This window comes from Hyla sarda, chromosome 4 (genome assembly GCF_029499605.1).
Source record: "Hyla sarda isolate aHylSar1 chromosome 4, aHylSar1.hap1, whole genome shotgun sequence".
NCBI classification, from domain to species: Eukaryota; Metazoa; Chordata; class Amphibia; order Anura; family Hylidae; genus Hyla; species Hyla sarda.
Window position 1 is genome coordinate 218,623,009 of NC_079192.1, and position 18,125 is coordinate 218,641,133.

The 18,125-nt window shown below is 40.0% G+C and overlaps 2 long non-coding RNA genes across 2 annotated transcripts; one reads left to right on the top strand and one right to left on the bottom strand.

Moving 5' to 3' along the window:
* Positions 1-1,606, bottom strand: LOC130368983 (uncharacterized). The gene is made up of 6 exons (XR_008892628.1): positions 1,217-1,606; positions 1,071-1,139; positions 866-956; positions 714-778; positions 533-621; positions 1-349 (listed from the first exon to the last, which is right to left on the bottom strand). It is a non-coding gene; the product is annotated as an uncharacterized LOC130368983 (long non-coding RNA).
* Positions 1,607-4,478: 2,872 nt separating this feature from the next.
* On the top strand, positions 4,479-5,902 carry LOC130368985 (uncharacterized). Its single transcript, XR_008892630.1, has 4 exons — positions 4,479-4,671; positions 4,749-4,817; positions 5,259-5,347; positions 5,526-5,902. It is a non-coding gene; the product is annotated as an uncharacterized LOC130368985 (long non-coding RNA).
* Positions 5,903-18,125: the final 12,223 nt, after the last annotated feature.

Below are 18,125 nucleotides of genomic sequence, written 5' to 3' on the forward strand. Positions count from 1 at the left end.
TGTAATATGAATACAGAGTCATAGGTCTCAGTAATAGGAGACTCTACTCAGGGACAATCCCCTACAATTCACCCTTAGGACACCCGACGCGTTTCCCCATAGACTATGGTTACGGTCCATCAGGGGTTACTATATTAGCCCAGGATATATGATGGAAGAATTTCAACAATAACTTATTCCATTCTATATATGATAAGCAAAGAAAAGAAAGACATCACACAGCAAGCAAGGTTAATGAATGCACAATGTAAAATGTGTGAGTTTCTTCCTTGTGGGAGATCTCCAATAAGATGTTGACATCCAATGAGCCCGAAGTGCTTGATATCAACTCCTGGGATAGTGGTAGATCCTATAAAGCAAAAAAGCAGGAGACAGCAACAGGACATACAGTTATCAACATATAAGGCGTAACAGACAAACTAAAACTAAGAGAAAAAGGCCACTTATATTTATAGTATACATTAAAGCACATTGATACAAAACAGAGACCACCATTTAAATCTGAATAGAATGGAATAGTTATGATAAGTACCTGAATAGATCACATCAGATTTTGCCCATGCTAGATAGTGTGGGCTAACAACAAACAGATCGTCCTTCTCAACAATGGCCCCCAATTAGCTAAAAATAAATAGACAATGTTGAAATTGATGAACTATAAGTCGCTTAGAAAAACAGATTACTCGATTAGTATGTCTATAGATTCATTTTACCTCCATATGTATATCCAGATAGTGATTGTGATAAAGATGATACTAAGACTCCCACAGAGATCACACTATAAATAAATAAATAACCAATCAATGAGACTCTACAGTCATACCCTGTTATTATCCACACTGGACAATTAATAAAATGTAATTACCTTAGATATTAGCTTTCAATGTGTGAGGGGCTATGTAGCCATCAATGATTCTCACAATACTAATAGAAGTCAGAGGGACCATTATCTGTTCCTCATAATAACAGAAATGATATATCAGAACTAGCAGAATCCATATCGTTACTAGAGTATATTGCAATAAAAATATATAAACATCCAAAAGAAATCAGAAGATACTGACTCTTACCTCAACATATCCCTGACCACAATAAGTCCACAAAGATAGATCTCCCTTGCTGCTGTATGTCTATCCTGTCTAGATAACAAAAGCGCTGTCATAAATAACACTACTAGAGAATGATAACAAAGATCTGTATTAAGAATGGTTCTCACCTCCACCATAATCCGGGCATGGATGATGACCATACCAAAATCTGATTCAGGCTGGCGGCATCTATGCGGAGTCCGGCTACTCCTTATATATGCCTCATAGCCGTGTTAATACACGCGCCAGATCGAGACGCCAACTGCGTCACTTCCGGCTGTGTGCGTGTCACTGTCTTGCCTAATGCGTTCCATACCTCACCTTCCATCCTACCTCCATCTCCGGTTTCCAGACCAAGGGAAACCTCATGCGTTCCACGCCTCCCTCTGTTGTATATTTGCGTGTCAAATCACTGTGTACCCAAACTTAATGTTTTGCGCTCCACTACTTTGTATCAAACTGTTTTTTTTATATATTTACATGAATCATCATGTTTTCAATATATCTGTATATACAAAGGGAGGTAATTAGTAAAAGTTGATTATTTAGAATTATTGTTAGTTTAGAATTATAAGGGCCATTGATGATAACAATAAAAAGATAACAGTGACATAAATACATACAAGTACTGATAACAATGTACACATATAGAAAAGGCACTATGGCCTATTTATTCCTTCACTGACACCAACCTAACCAAACAAAATATAGTTATTGATATAAGACAACAATGTATTGGGGTGTAACTATAATTAATTACCCACCCCAAAAGGTATCAATATTTAACATTATATACTCCTATTTTCTCATTTGAGCCAATAATGTTGCTTACTCACATACTACCGAGACTCAGGTCTTAACAACATTAAACTACCATATATGGTAGTTTAATGTTGTTAAGACCTGAGTCTCGGTAGTATCCCTAAAATCATGGTCTTACATACTAAAGGGACAGGATAAAAAAAAACTTGAATACTGTAAACATACCCCCAATTCAAATGAAGCAACTAAATGATAGTCGCTCATTTAATCCCTGTGGTGTTACTGACTTTAACCTATGGATCCACTCAGCTTCCTTTTGTAGTATCCTTCTATCCCATTTTCCTTTTCTCGGGGGTCTGCGAACAACTTCCACAACACAAAACAAAATATCCCCTATATTGCCTCCATGTTCCTCGGAAACATGTTGTGCAAGAGGAGTATCCCTTTGGTTCTCAATATCACATGTGCTCCCTCACACGTTTCTTAAAGGCTCCTAGTCTTACCTACATATTGTTTTTGGGCATGTACATGTACACAAATAAACTACCCCTTCTGTCTCACAGTTCGCAAAATCTCTGATCTGATAGATTTTGTTAGTTACTACACTGGCAAAAGTTTTAGTTTCTGACACAGATGCACATGACTTGCATCTTCCGCAGCGAAATGTTCCAAGGGGACGTCTCCCAATCCAAGTACCCTCTCTTTTTACCCCTTGGAAATGACTGTGCACTAGCCTGTCTCTCAATGATCTACCCTTCCTGAAGGTAATGGAAGGGAATGTGGGTAGCACAGTGCCTCCTCAAAATCGACTGTACCCTATCCACCTGGTTGTCAAACGTCCCAATCAGCCATATTTGACTGTCTCCCTCCTCCTTTTTCCTAGGGGTCAAGAGATCCCGTCTCTCCGTAGAGAGGGCTCTTTTATAGGCTGAGGATAGTGTTTGGATAGGGTACCCTCTCTGCAGAAATCTGTCACGTAGGTCTTTTGCTTGAGACCTAAAAAGTTCCTGCGACGAACAGTTGCGACAAATTTGCAAATATTGCCCCGTTGGGATACCTCTTTTCAGAGGATGCGGATGATAGCTTTCCCAACGGAGCAAACTGTTCATCACTGTAGATTTTCTATATGTAGAGGTATCAAGAAAACCCAAATTGCCTCTCCTGATGTGAACATCCAAAAATGGTTATTCATCCCTATAGATCTCAAAGGTAAATTTTAAGTCCAGAGGGTTGTCATTTAGATGTCTCACAAACCTCTTAAAGAGGTCCTCAGTTCCGGACCACACAATGAATACGTCATCAATATAGCGTCCCCAATAGATAATATGTGAGGACCAGCTGCTCTCTTCACAAAACACGATAGTACTCTCCCACCAGCCATGGGTAAGGTTTGCATATGAGGGAGCCACTGGGCTCCCCATTGCAGTACCCCTGAGCTGGTGGTAGCACTTGGAGTCAAACAAAAAATAATTATGGTTTAACAAAAAATCGAGGCGCTGGATGATGTACTCATTGTGTGTCCAGAACTGGACACCCCTAGTCTGCAGAAAGGAAGCAACTGCTCTAATACCATCTGGCGAATGGAACTATACAATGCATCCACATCTATTGATGCAAGAAGCATATCGGCATCCAATTGGATACCGTTAATTTTCTTGAGCAGATCGCTAGTGTCACGTATATATGATGGTAATGAGGATACATGGTCCCTCAGTATCCGATCTAAACAGATACCTAGATTCCGTGTTATGGAGTCCACCCCAGATACAATCGGGCGTCCCTTCAAAGCCCTTTATGGATTTTCGGCAGGGAATAAAAGGTAGGAATTTGCAGTTCCACTGGAGGCATAAATTTATGCTCATGATTGGAAATAAGTCCGTGGTTTAGACCCCAATCAAGCAGATGTATCAACTTTTCCTTAAATATCTCTGTGGGGTCTCTTGGAATAATCCTGTAGGAGGTCCGATCCCTAAGTAGTGAGAGAGTCATCTCCCTGTACTTCAACGTATCCATAACTATCAAGTTGCCCCCTTTATCAGAGGGTTTGATAGTTATGTTTGAATCTTTTTCGAGGGATTGAAGGGCCGACATTTCAACCGCAGTCAAATTGGATTTCACACTGTGATTCCAAGGGGGTATTTTTTCCAGCTCACTAGTTACTAAGACCATTATTTTAGGGATACCTAGAGTACCCATATATGGTAGTTTAACGTTGTTAAGACCTGAGTCTCCGTAGTATGTGAGTAAGCGACATTATTGGCTCGTATGAGCAAAAAGGAGTATATAATGTTAAATATTGATACTTTTTGGGGTGGGTAATTAATTATAGTTACACCCAATACATTGTTGTCTTATATCAATACCTATATTTTGTTTGGTTAGGTTGGTGTCAGTGAAGGAATAAATAGGCCATATATGTATTTATGTCACTGTTATCTTTTTATTGTTATCATCAATGGCCCTTATAATTCTAAACTAACAATAATTCTAAATAATCAACTTTTACTAATTACCTCCCTGTGTATATACAGATATATTGATTTGACACACAAATATACAACAGAGGGAGGCGTGGAACACATGAGGTTTTCCTTGGTCTGGAAACCGGAGATGGAGGTAGGATGGAAGGTGAGGTATGGAACGCATTAGGCAAGACAGTGACACGCACACAGCCGGAAGTGACGCAGTTGGCGTCTCGATCTGGCGCGTGTATTAACACGGCTATGAGGCATATATAAGGAGTAGCCGGACTCCGCATAGATGCCGCCAGCCTGAATCAGATTTTGGTATGGTCATCATCCATGCCCGGATTATGGTGGAGGTGAGAACCATTCTTAATACAGATCTTTGTTATCATTCTCTAGTAGTGTTATTTATGACAGCGCCTTTGTTATCTAGACAGGATAGACATACAGCAGCAAGGGAGATCTATCTTTGTGTACTTATTGTGGTCAGGGATATGTTGAGGTAAGAGTCAGTATCTTCTGATTTCTTTTGGATGTTTATATATTTTTATTGTAATATACTCTAGTAACGATATGGATTCTGCTAGTTCTGATAAATCATTTCTGTTATTATGAGGAACAGATAATGGTCCCTCTGACTTCTATCAGTATTGTGAGAATCATTGATGGCTACATAGCCCCTCACACATTGAAAGCTAATATCTAAGGTAATTACATTTTATTAATTGTCCAGTGTGGATAATAACAGGGTATGACTGTAGAGTCTCATTGATTGGTTATTTATTTATTTATAATGTGATCTCTGTGGGAGTCTTAGTATCATCTCTTACTATCTGGATATACATATGGAGGTAAAATGAATCTATAGACATACTAATCGAGTAATCTGTTTTTCTATGCGACTTATAGTTCATCAATTTCAACATTGTCTATTTATTTTTAGCTAATTGGGGGCCATTGTTGAGAAGGACGATCTGTTTGTTGTTAGCCCACGCTATCTAGCATGGGCAAAATCTGATGTAATCTATCCAGGTACTTATAACTATTCCATTCTATTCAGAATTAAATGGTGGTCTCTGTTTTGTATCAATGTGCTTTAATGTATACTATAAATATAAGTGGCCTTTTTCGCTTAGTTTTAGTTTGTCTGTTGCCTTATATGTTGATAACTGTATGTCCTGTTGCTGTCTCCTGCTTTTTTGCTTTATAGGATCTACCATTATCCCAGGAGTTGATATCAAGCACTTCGGGCTCATTGGATGTCAACATCTTATTGGAGATCTCCCACAAGGAAGAAACTCACAAATTTTACATTGTGCATTCATTAACCTTGCTTGCTGTGTGATGTCTGTCTTTTCTTTGCTTATCATATATAGAATGGAATAAGTTATTGTTGAAATTCTTCCATCATATATCCTGGGCTAATATAGTAACCCCTGATGAACCGTAAACATAATTAGTCTACGGGGAAACGCGTCGGGTGTCCTAAGGGTGAATTGTAGGGATTGTCCCTGGGTAGAGTCTCTTATTACTGAGACCTATGACTCTGTATTCATTTTATAATATTTTTGATATAGGTTTTAATGATTTGAGTAAAGGTTGTTAAATTTTAGCTTAATTCTTGGTTGGTTTTTGATACTAATGAGCTAAATTGGATTTGTGGTCCGTATTTCAGTGATTGTGAAGAGCCATTTTCATCATCTTCCACTCATTTATGTGGTACAGCACCTCAACATACAGCATTATACTCCCAAATACAGCATATGGCCTTCTTTACACCCCAAAAGTGAACACAAGCCTCCTAAAGTGAGGGTTCCTTTTTTTCCTCCTCTCCACATTACTATATTCCGCACTGTAGAGACTGCATCATCAGACTCACTTCAGTCTCTGACCCCAGTGGGACTTGTTCGGATTTGAACGCAGAGGCTGCAAGTAAAGATGAGCAAACTTCCAGTGATTCGATTCGTCACGAGCTTCTCAGTTCGGCGTTTGCTGACTTTAGCCTGCATAAATGAGTTCAGCTTTCAGGTGCTCCCGTGGGCTGGAGACTCTCTCCTAGGACTGTTTCCACCTTTTCCAGCCCATCAGAGCACATGAAAGCTGAACTAATTTATGCAGGCTAAAGTCAGCAACTGCCGAGCCGACAAGTTTGTGACGAATCAAATTACTGTAAGTTCGCTCATCTCTAGTTGCAACCCAGTGTACGTGAACCCTGAGGGGTCGTTCACACAAGTGGATTTCATTTCAAACTTACATCGGGTTTCACACTGAAAATGTGAAAGGGGCAGGCTCTCCGCAGCTAATTTTCAGCAGTGGAATCTCCACTTCAATGGGGCCTGCAGCAGATTTTCTGCAGCAATTTTGAAACTATATTCTGCTTATGTGAACTGCAATGCATTTCTCAACCACCACTAAAACTTGAATGCAGCTTTTAGGGTATAAGACATTTGGGAGCTGTGAACATGTTTGGTTTAAAACAAAAACAAAAAAATAGCTTAGGGGGTACTCCAGGTGGAAAAAAAAAAAACATTTCCAAATCAACTGGTTCCAGAAAGGTAAACAGATTTGTAAATTACTTCTTTTAAAAAACTTAACCCTTCCAGTATTTATTAGCTGCTGTATTCTACAGATAAACTACAAAAAAAAGTTGTGTAGTTGTTTCCACTGTCTGACCACAGTGCTCTCTGCTGACACCTATGCCCGTGTCAGGAATTTTCCGGAGCAGGAGAGGTTTTCTATGGGGATTTGCTTCTACTCTGAACACTTCATGACACGGACAGAGTTGTCAGCAGAGAGCACTGTGGTCAAATTGGAAAGAACTACGCAACTTCCTCTGAAGCATACAGCAGCTGATAAGTACTGGAAGGATTAAGTAATTAGAAATAATTTGCAAATCTGTATACCTTCCTGGCACCAGTTAATTTCATAACATTTGTTAACCACAGGAGTTCCCCTTTAACCCCCTCCCCAGGAAGTATGCATACGTCCTGGGAAGGGGGGGGGGGGAGCAGCTACAGAGCGGGATTGTGACGTCATCCCGCTCTGTACCGCGCGGCCCACAGCTGGGATCAACAGGCAGGGGCCGCCACTGCAAGGCTATTAACCCTTTAGATCCTGCAATAAAAGCTGATCACGGGACCTAAAGCCGGCAACGGAATGTTACCAGCTGGTTGCTATGGGTGATCGGGACCACCAAGGGGCACTCGCGTGGTCCTGATCACCCTGACAGCCAGAGGGTCCCCACCTTCCTCTGTGCAATCAGATCTTCAGTCTATGGCTCTAGTCCTGCTGCCGGCCCTTCTCACCCCCTGGCTATCGGCGCCACTGCCCGTTCTGTCCCCCTGACTATTGGTGCCGGCGCCCCACTGCCGGCGCCGATAGCCAGGGGGAGAGAAGGGGCAGCGGCACCCATTGTCGGCGCCGCTGCCCCGTTGCCTCCCCCCCATCCCCGGTGGCATAATTACCTGAGTCGGGTCCGCGCTGCTGCAGGCCTCCGGCGTGCGTCCCCTGCGTCGTTGCTATGCACGGCGCGGCGCAATGACGTCATGCGCCGCGCCGTGCAGCGCATAGCAACGACGAAGGGGACGCACGCCGGAGGCCTGCAGCAGCGCGGACCCAACTCAGGTAATTATGCCACCGGGGATGGGGGGAGGCAACGGGGCAGTGGCGCAGGCAAAGGGTGCCGCTGCCCCTTCTCTCCCCCTGGCTATCAGCACCGGCAGTGGGGCGCCGGCACCGATAGTCAGGGGGACAGAACGGGCAGCGGCGCCGATAGCCAGGGGGAGAGAAGGGCCGGCAGCAGGGCTCTAGACCCCAGGGAAGGCAGGGGGAGAGAAGCGGGCAGCGACGGCCTCTCTCCCCCTGCCTTTCCTGGGGCGGTATCGGCGTAGAACACGCACATAGACTTTAGGCTAAAAATTTTAGCCTAAAAAGTATGTGTTATACGCCGATAAATACGGTAATGTAAAAAAATAAACATATGTGGTATGGCCGCGTGCGTAAATGTCTGAATTATTAAAATATAATGTTGATTAAACCACATAGTAAATGGTGTAAACGTTAAAAAAATAGCTAAGTCCAGAATTGCGCATTTTTGGTCCCTTCAAATAGCAAAAAAAAAAAATCCAGAAAAAGTCATCAAAAAGTCCAATAAAAACAGAAATGGTACAGTTAAAAGCTACAGATCACGGCGCAAAAAAAAACAAAAAACCTCATGTCGCCCCGCATGCGGAAAAATAAAAAAAAGTTATAGGGGTCAGAAGGTTAAGCCTACTAATTTTCTTACAAAAAGTTATATATTTATTTCACTAGCAAAATAAAATAAAACCTATATAAATTGGTATCGTTGGACATACAGAATAAAGATAATGCATCATTTTACCAAAAAAGTGCCCTATGTAAAAACACAACCCCCTAAAAGTTGCATAATGGCATTATAAAATCATGGTGAAGCCAAATCATTTAAATTTTTTTTATTTTTTGCTTCACCATACATTTTGTGGTAAAACGATGTCATTACAAAGTACAATAAGTCCCGCAAACAACAAGCCATATAGATAAAAATTGATGAAAAATTAAAAGTTATGGATTTAAAAGACGAGGAGGAAATGAAAACGCAAAAAAAAAATGACAAATTGCTGCGTCATTAAGGGGTTAAGTTGCTTTGCTATTGTGTTGGAGGTAGCAGAAACTTTCCCATACTGAACAGAGTTAAAGGGGTATTCCAGGAAAAAAAATTTTTTTTATATCAAATGGCTCCAGAAAGTTAAACAGATTTGTAAATTACTTCTATTAAAAAATCTTAATCCTTTCAGTACTTATGAGCTTCTGAAGTTTAGGTTGTTCTTTTCTGTCTAAGTGCTCTCTGATGACACCTGTCTCGGGAACTGCCCAGTTTAGAAGAGGTTTGCTATGGGGATTTGCTTCTAAACTGGGCGGTTCCCAAGACAGGTGTCATCAGAGAGGATTTAGACAGAAAAGAACAACCTTAACTTCAGAAGCTCATAAGTACTGAAAGGATTAAGATTTTTTAATAGAAGTAATTTACAAATCTTCAAGTAATAGGTTCCAGTATCGCTCTCTGCACCGACCTAATCCACTACACCTGCGCACGGACACGCCGGTCCCGCCCTCGGCCTTGTAGACTATAGAAGAAAGGAATTGTCCAGCGCTAGGCTTGCGGTTAAAAGCTTGTTCTTTATTGGCAAATTCACAGAAAACACTTGACAGAGGACAACGTCTAGACGTTGTCCTCTGTCAAGTGTTTTCTGTGAATTTGCTAAGAAAGAACAAGCTTTTAACCGCAAGCCTAGCGCTGGACAATTCCTTTCTTCTAATTTACAAATCTAGTAAAAATAAATGGAGGTGGGGGGCTCACACTATGAAGAAAGGAATGTGTATCGAGGTACTGTATGTTACACGTTAACCCTACGTGTCAAAATGAATAGAATAAAAATATTATATGGGAATACAGACCTCTAGATATACATATGGTGGTGTTCTGCATGAAAATCAATGATAGATAGTAGAATATAAATGAAAGTGTGATACTTAATGTATATAACCATAAATAAATATAGATAAATTAATATAGAATAATGCAGGCTAAGTGAAAGTGTTAATAATGATATACATTTTAATTATTAAATATGAAATGTTAATTATTAAATAATTATATACATTTTAATTATATAAATTTTAATTTTTATATAAATGTTATACATTTTTATATAAATCCACAGCCACACATTTAATATTTAATAATTAAAATTTATATCATTATTAACACTTTCACTTAGCCTGCATTATTCTATATTAATTTATCTATATTTATTTATGGTTATATACATTAAGTATCACACTATCATTTATATTCTACTATCTATCATTGATTTTCATACAGAACACCACCATATGTGTATCTAGAGGTCTGTATTCCCATATAATATTTTTATTCTAATTTACAAATCTGTTTAACTTTCTGGAGCCAGTTGATATATAAAAAAAAAGTTTTTTCCTGGAATACCCCTTTAAGTTGACACCAATACACATGAATATAGTTATTCTCACTCCTGTTCTCCTATGCATCAGATAAATCATGGACATTTGCACTGGTGTGTCCCACTACCAATAATGTCCATGTCATTTTTACTCTCACATCAGTGAATTGAGTGCACATGGGAGGGGGATATGGAATGAGCGACGGCCGGCCGGGTGCAGCAAGGCAGCGGTGCCAGTGTTTGTTTTGGTTTTTTTAAGAGCAGAGCACTTATCCCTGGAATTCGACCACCACTCATAGCCTCGCTGTGTAAAGCATAAAGTACTCATTTACTTTGGACACAGCTTGGCATGAACATTGGTAAATTGCGTGCACTGTTTCCTGACAAACCAAAAAAATCAGGTTGCAAGAGACTTTGCTATTGTTGTAAAGCACTTCACTTTCCTCATGAACCACACGTGATATGGCATTATAGCCCCGGGAGTGTAGCAGCTGAGCAAGAAAGGGCCTGGGAGGCCTTCCAGGTGGGTGAGGTCTGGTCGGTACTCTGTGACTGCTCTTAATGAAGAAGTGCCAGACTAGAACTTCCTTGCATTAGGTTTCAGAGGCCCACAATGAAGAAGTTGTTCTGCCACAGGCTGATTTTTTTAATCCATCATCCATCCATCTCCCTGTGGCTGCCTGCACCTGTTTTTGTAAGGTTATTCTTTTTTTTTTTTTTTTTAAATTAAACAAGGCTTTCCACCTCTGAGATAAGCTTTTCGTGACGCAGGATGACAAAGACCTGACGTAGCTCATCCATTTTAGAAACCAACATGGATTGGCAATTATTAATGCCCTCCAGTACCTCAGAGAACTTTTAATGTAAAGTTATGGCAAAGTTTTTTAGAGCTCTGGAGATTACAGACACAATGGGCTTACAGATCCTTCCCACAGAGACAAAGGAGGTTCAGGTAAGTCTCAGGTCAGGTCAGTCAGTGGACCTGGAGAACTGGCATCATCAGAGGAATACTGCTCATCACCTGACCAATACTATCCCTACTGTCAAGTGTTTTTCAGCAGCTAGAACAGGGAGACTAGTTAGGGTGGAGGGAAACCAAATGGAGCAAAGTACAGATATATTCTTATCTTAATGAAAACCTGATCCAGAGTGCACTGGAGCTCAGACTGGATGGAATAAGACAATGTCCCTAAGAATAAAGCTGAGGCAACAAAGGAGTGGCATAAGGACACCACTGTAAATGTTCTTCATTGGCCCAGCAGAGCCTTGGTCACCATCAAACATGAGAGAACTTAAGAGGTTCTGCAGAGAATGATAGAAAATCCCTTGTGATGTTATATCCAAGAAGACTGGAGGCTGTAATCTCTGTCAAAGGTGCTTTAACCAAGTACTAGGAGGGTCTCCTGTCAAGGCAATATCTTAGTTTTTTTTCTTTTAAATAAATTAGCAAAGATGTGTAACATTCTGTTCTTTGTGTGCAGAATGATGGGTGGTTGTTTTTTTCCCCTATATTCCCCCAAGGCCAAAAACATTTTAGGCTCAAAATATGGAGCCAAGTTGTACTACCACAAACAACCTAAGGACAGGTGTGGTGCAGTTATTTTTGTTCCTGGATAACCCCTTTAAGGTTGTCTTCCTAACATTTGCCTTTAAAGGAAAACTGACAGCTGGTTCACCAGCACTAAACCCAATACAGGGCGTTATAGTGCACCAGGCAAAAATACCCAGATAGGTTCCAACATTCTGGAGATACACGCTGTATTAGCCATTGTGAAAAGCAGGCATATACATATTGGCAACAGAGGCTAATACAGCGTGTATCTTCAGGATGGCGTCACGGATCCGGATGGATGAGTGATACCTCATTTTAATCTAGTTCCCCTGCACTATAACTCTGTATATTGTGGCTGTCAATTTCCCTTTATGAACTGCAGATCATTTGCATAAAATGCATAGTATAAAACAATTGGGGTCTATAGACTGTGCTTTACGAGCAGCTGCTGGCAAAACATGACGTCGCACCAGTGTTCTCTTGTCATAAACAGTCTGGTTTTAGGAAGTGCATATCTCATCCCAGGAAAGCTGGGTGATACATGAAAAATAAGCTTTGCAATCAGGCCAAAGCTGCTAAGGAACTTTGGTAAAGTCTGTTTTTATGCCTTAATTTGTATAGAATGAAGAGCAGTAGTGGGGCCTCTCATTCCCTTACTGGCCAGATCAGATTTTCAGTGTGGCACAAGTGCTGGACACAACCGATTCTTACAAAATGTGCAACTGTCTGAGGCTGTGAGTAAACTTGGTCTCTGCAGGGAACTGAACAAATTATATACTTCTCCCCTATCCACAGGACATCCTCAGTTCCCTAAGCTAATGGATTTTTCCTGTTTTAGACTACAAACGGCGATGTCCGGTATTAGCCATGGGTCCTGGATGCTCATAGAAACCGGGAACCACTATTTGTCCTTAAATAGTTAATAAAGCATATTACAAATATGCACAACTTTTGGTCCTCTACTATATACTAGAAATGCCATTTTGAAGACATTAGCAAGGATATATAACATTTTGTTTTCACTTAGTCATTATGGGCTATTGAGTGCAGAATGATGTCATATACGTTTTCCTTACTGAAGTCAGTGTGGCAGTACATGCCTTACCTTTTGTATAAAACATTCCTCTTTATGGATTACAGTTGGAAAGATATTTTTCCCATGGCACAGGGCAAACGTCATTTACCTCATGGTTTTTATTGCCTTTCTTTGGATGAACAGTTATGTAATAGGTTAGATTTGATTAACTGTATATTTGGAAACCAAGTGAACGTCATGCACTCACTGTCATGTTCCACAGATCATTCCTGAACAATTTCTGCAGTGTGCCCGGGCCTACAATCACTTCCACACATGCATGCAAATAGGATAGGTTTGTGAGGAGTCATCCATATACACACAGCTCTCTAATAGGACACAAAATTGGTCTAATCCCATAAAAGTGTTTTACCACAAACAGCCAAAATCCCGGTAAAACCCCCGTCCATTGTTTTAATGTTATGGCTGATTAGTGACTCTAATGTTCCCTAAAACATATAGCAAAGACTCCGATTCAATCTACTGACATCATAACATCCAAATGTATATTATCATAGCCAAAGAAACATCAATTTATTAAAACAAAAATTACAAAACAAATGTTTTTTTTTCTTACAAACATATAAATTATTTTATTTACAAAGCCATGTTACAAAAAATAAAGAAAAAAAAACCCAAAAACAAATAAAAATAAATGTAAGACAATAACAATACATCCCTCACTGGAAAATATCTCCAGGCCAGGCACATCACCATGGCAGTATCAATCAGATACATTTGTTCAAAATTTTTTAAACTATGTTTTTCACTTTTCAAACTTTATGCCATAGAATTTACTATTTACAACTACTTGAAACATATTGAGAGGGGATTTATTTTACAGTTTTGCTCCACTGAAAAAAATACCCCATCATTTCTAATTTTAGTTATTTTAATTACAGCTCCAGTCCAGCTTAACAGTCCATAAAAAAGTATTTTTTTCTTCCATTATTTCTATACAAACATCAGTGTGAAATCCTCTAGATAATTACCCATTATTGAGGAAACTTCAAGTACATTGAAATGAAAATATCTAAATAGATATGCTCAAGAATATTACTTACTTTACATGTTTGCCCTGATGTCTCAGTCACAATACAATATTCTTTGTTTTTCAGCCATACCAACTATCCAGCAGGTTTTTTCACCGTTTTAGTATTGCATGACCAATAAACCAAGACACTTTTTTTCTTCTTCAAATAATCCTTAAATATCAGAAGAGATTATTATTATTTTTCTCAACTATATCATTGCTAAGTGGGACTGGTGCTTTAAAAACATAAAGAAAGAAAAACAAAAAAATGTTTATAAAAGGTCTTTGGGGAACAGACCTTAACATCTATTACTATCAATCCCTCCTTAGTGGAATTTAACCCTGTCAGTACTGGAGAGCGTTTGAACAGTCTCCCCAACAATGAGAAGGTTAAGGCATCTGTGTTTCTGGTGTTATATTTAAACTTAAACTGAGGTTCCCATTGAATTCATGGGACCCTGAGAAACTGCCAGCCTCCCCTTAAAGCAAGAGTGAGATAAGTGACCATTTGATCAGATTCCTGTCACCTACCCCCCTCCACTCAAGTATTATATGCATGGAATGAATTACATTGAATACTACATAAAAGTGCAAAAGAAAGAAAGGAAATCGTGTTACAAAGTATTTCTATAAAAAACTCACAAAACAGAATGATTTGGACATGCTTTCTTTAAATGTATTCTGGAAAAGCTTTGTAGTTTGCAATAGCAGAAAAGCACATAACTCCATACAAATTTGTTTCTTGTTTTCTGCGCGACAACAGATCCAACAACCCAAGACACAACAGCTCTTCAAAACCCTCAGTAATGGGAGTTCTGTTCAAGTGTCATGAGCGAGACGGCATACCAAAATATTAGGTTCAGAATAAAAAAAAAAAAAGAAAACGAAAAAAAAAAAAAAAAAGAAAACGAAAAAAAAAAAAAAGTTTCCTCTGTTTTTAAAGATCCAGCTATCATAGAATATGCTGTATAAACTATTTCTACAAAGGTCGATCAGTACTATGTACATATTATATTAATAAAAAAAGAAGGCAAACAAGTTCTCCATGTCACGTTTTATGGCTAAAGGCCTATGTACGGCAGACGTGTGGCAGACGCTGAGCTCCTATTGCTGGGAATGGATTCCAATTCTATTAGGTCATAAACACATTCACCATCAGAGATTTTTTGCTCTTACAACAGAAGGAGGTCATGGACTGGAAATGAAAGTTATGTAAGTAATACTGTATCTGCTTAGGTGGAGAAGTCTTCCTCTTCCGCTAATAAGAATGCTAGATATACATACATTTCTAATAATGTAGCAGTCAGCATGATCACTATGTGCTACCAAGCATTGCAAATAACATCCTGCAACTATTTACTGTCAAAATGGCCTGCAACTTGGCTGAAGAAGGTAGCAGAAAAGCAACCCGTGTACTTTGTTATTTCTGGAGGAATAAGATTCTATATTGGAAAATACATTTTGATCCCAAGTTTTATCCTCCTGATTAGATCTTAAAGGGGTTCTCCGGCGCTTAGACATCTTATCCCCTATCCAAAGGATAGGGGATAAGATGCCTGATCGCGGGGGTCCCGCCGCTGGGGACCCCCGTGATCTTGCACGCTGCACCCCGTTAAAATCAGTCCCTGGAGCGTGTTCGCTCCGGGTCGGATTACTGTCTATCACAGGGCCCCTCCCATAGGCTTGCATTGAGGGGCGGAGCGTGACGTCACACTCCGCCTGCCCCGTGGTCGCCGGTAATCAGACCCGGAGCGAACATGCTCCGGGGACTGATTTTAACTGGACTGATTTTATCTGCGTGCAAGATCACGGGGGTCCCCAGCGGCGGGACCCCCGCGATCAGGCATCTTATCCCCTATACTTTGGATAGGGGGATAAGATGTCTAAGCACCAGAGAACCCCTTTAAAGTGCAATATAACATTTACTTATTTAACATTATAGAGACTGTAGAAGTCTTTATATCTATAACAGGTGTTCGAAAATGGATGACTAAAAGAACTGTGAAATACTAGAAATACTTTTTAACATCTAGGAAATGACCAGTCATTGCCCATTTCCACTGTGCACAGAGAACTGTGAATAGGAGATGAAGGATTATTTCACACTGTGTTAAGCAGTGTCCGTCAGGATGTATACTAATGATAGCGGTCACTTAGTGTCATCCATTTACATAGGGTCTTATGTAGAAAACAATGTATATGACGAAGTATACTTCTGTTTATGGTATCCAGGTCAATGGCATAGTGTGAAGGTCTGCGATATTCCATCCAGCAAACTCTAATGCATACATCCCAAACGGAGGCTAAAATTACACACTTTCGGCCTTCATCTGGAAAATGAGTTTCTGTAGATCGGTTTAATGCAGACCTATCCCGGCATTACGTTTTAGCTGGACAAATGGGTTTAGCTGGACACTGCCCAACACAGAGTGCAAACAGCCTTATTTTAAACAAAAAGATCATACTTTGACTTACAAAAAAAAAAAAAGAAGACATTAAGGAGAAGCAGAGTAAGCTGTATTCAGCTTATTTTAGAGAATCAGCATTGGATGGAGTGTTATTTATTTATTTTTTATATTTTTTTTAAAGAAAGCCGATTGGTTAATATCAGCAAACAAATAAGCTTTTCAAAATTTTCCTCCAGAGAGTCCTATTTAGTGAGATAAGTACTGTTGACAGCCCCCACAACTCGGTTTTATGGAAGCTATAGGGTAGACGCTTTAAAGGGGTACTCCGGCACTTAGACATCTTATCCCCTATCCAAAGAATAGGGTATAAGATGCCTGATCGCAGGGGTCCAGCTGCTGGGGACCCCCGTGATCTTGCACCCCGCACCCCGTTAAAATCAGTCCCCGGAACATGTTCGCTCCGGGTCTGATTACTGTCAATCACGGGGCCGGAGCATTGTGACGTCACGCTCCGCCCCCTCAATGCAAGCCTATGGGAGGGGGCATGACAGCTTTGGGCTGAGCCGTGACATCACAATGCTCCGGCCCCGTGATCGACAGAAATCAGACCCGGAGCGAACATACTCCGGGGACTGATTTTAATGGGGTGCGGCGTGCAAGATCACGGGGGTCCCCAGCGGCGGGACTCCCACGATCAGGCATCTTATCTCCTATCCTTTGGATAGGGGATAAGATGTCTAAGTGCCGGAGTACCCCTTTAAATGCCCAACAGTTTTACCCTTTATTGGAATGTTTTATATACCCCTGTATATGCATATTATGTATCTCGCGCACCCCTAATAAATGTATAGTTCCTTTTGTGTTTGCCTGATATTATGCTTCTGACTTCCCTGTATAAAGAGGCTTACAAAAAGTGTGCTACAAATTGTAAAATAGGACAAAAATCCTTAACAGCAGGAATTTAAAAACATTGTTTACCGCATGTCATCGATTTGAAACTTGCAATTCATTTTTCACCAGTCAGCATATTTGCCTTGGTCACATGAGATTAACGGCTATATACTAATTCATGATATTTACAGAGTTGCAGACCACTATGACAGTAACAATTTAAAGTGGACTTGTCATTGTACAAAATGTTTTTATTTCAAAGCACATAGCATTTGTGAGATCATTCTTATTAAACGCGTGTCTCCTTTTCACTACTACCACACTGTAGATGGGCAGTAGAGTGAGCAACCACATATTATGCATAGGTTAAGTCTTGGTGACAAATCCCCTTTAAATTACATGTTCTTTCTTATCAAGAGGTTGTCTAGCAATTCATCTAGTCCTCTCTTGCAGTATTTGATATGCTTGTATACAATGAGTCTATTACTTGACTTTTTATTTTATTTCATAGTCCCTTGGTGCAAATTGCAGGTTGGTGCGCTTACCCCATAAGAGCTCTCATCTCATAATCTGCTGACTACAATACAGAACAATAAAAAGCATGGCTGCGTACTTGCTGCATTAGATAGTAAAGGGATACTAAAATTGTTATTTGCCCAATATTATAAGTATCAAGAGTGTTTATAAGACACCAAAAATGCTTCCACATAGTCCAGTTTCTGGAACCTATATCAACTTTTACAGCTAGATCAGTTGGGCAGTGCAAGTGAGCAGCCATATCCACTATTATTCTACAAGGCACAGTGTTCCATTTTTGTAATAATATCACGCAAAAGACTTTAAAAGACATTC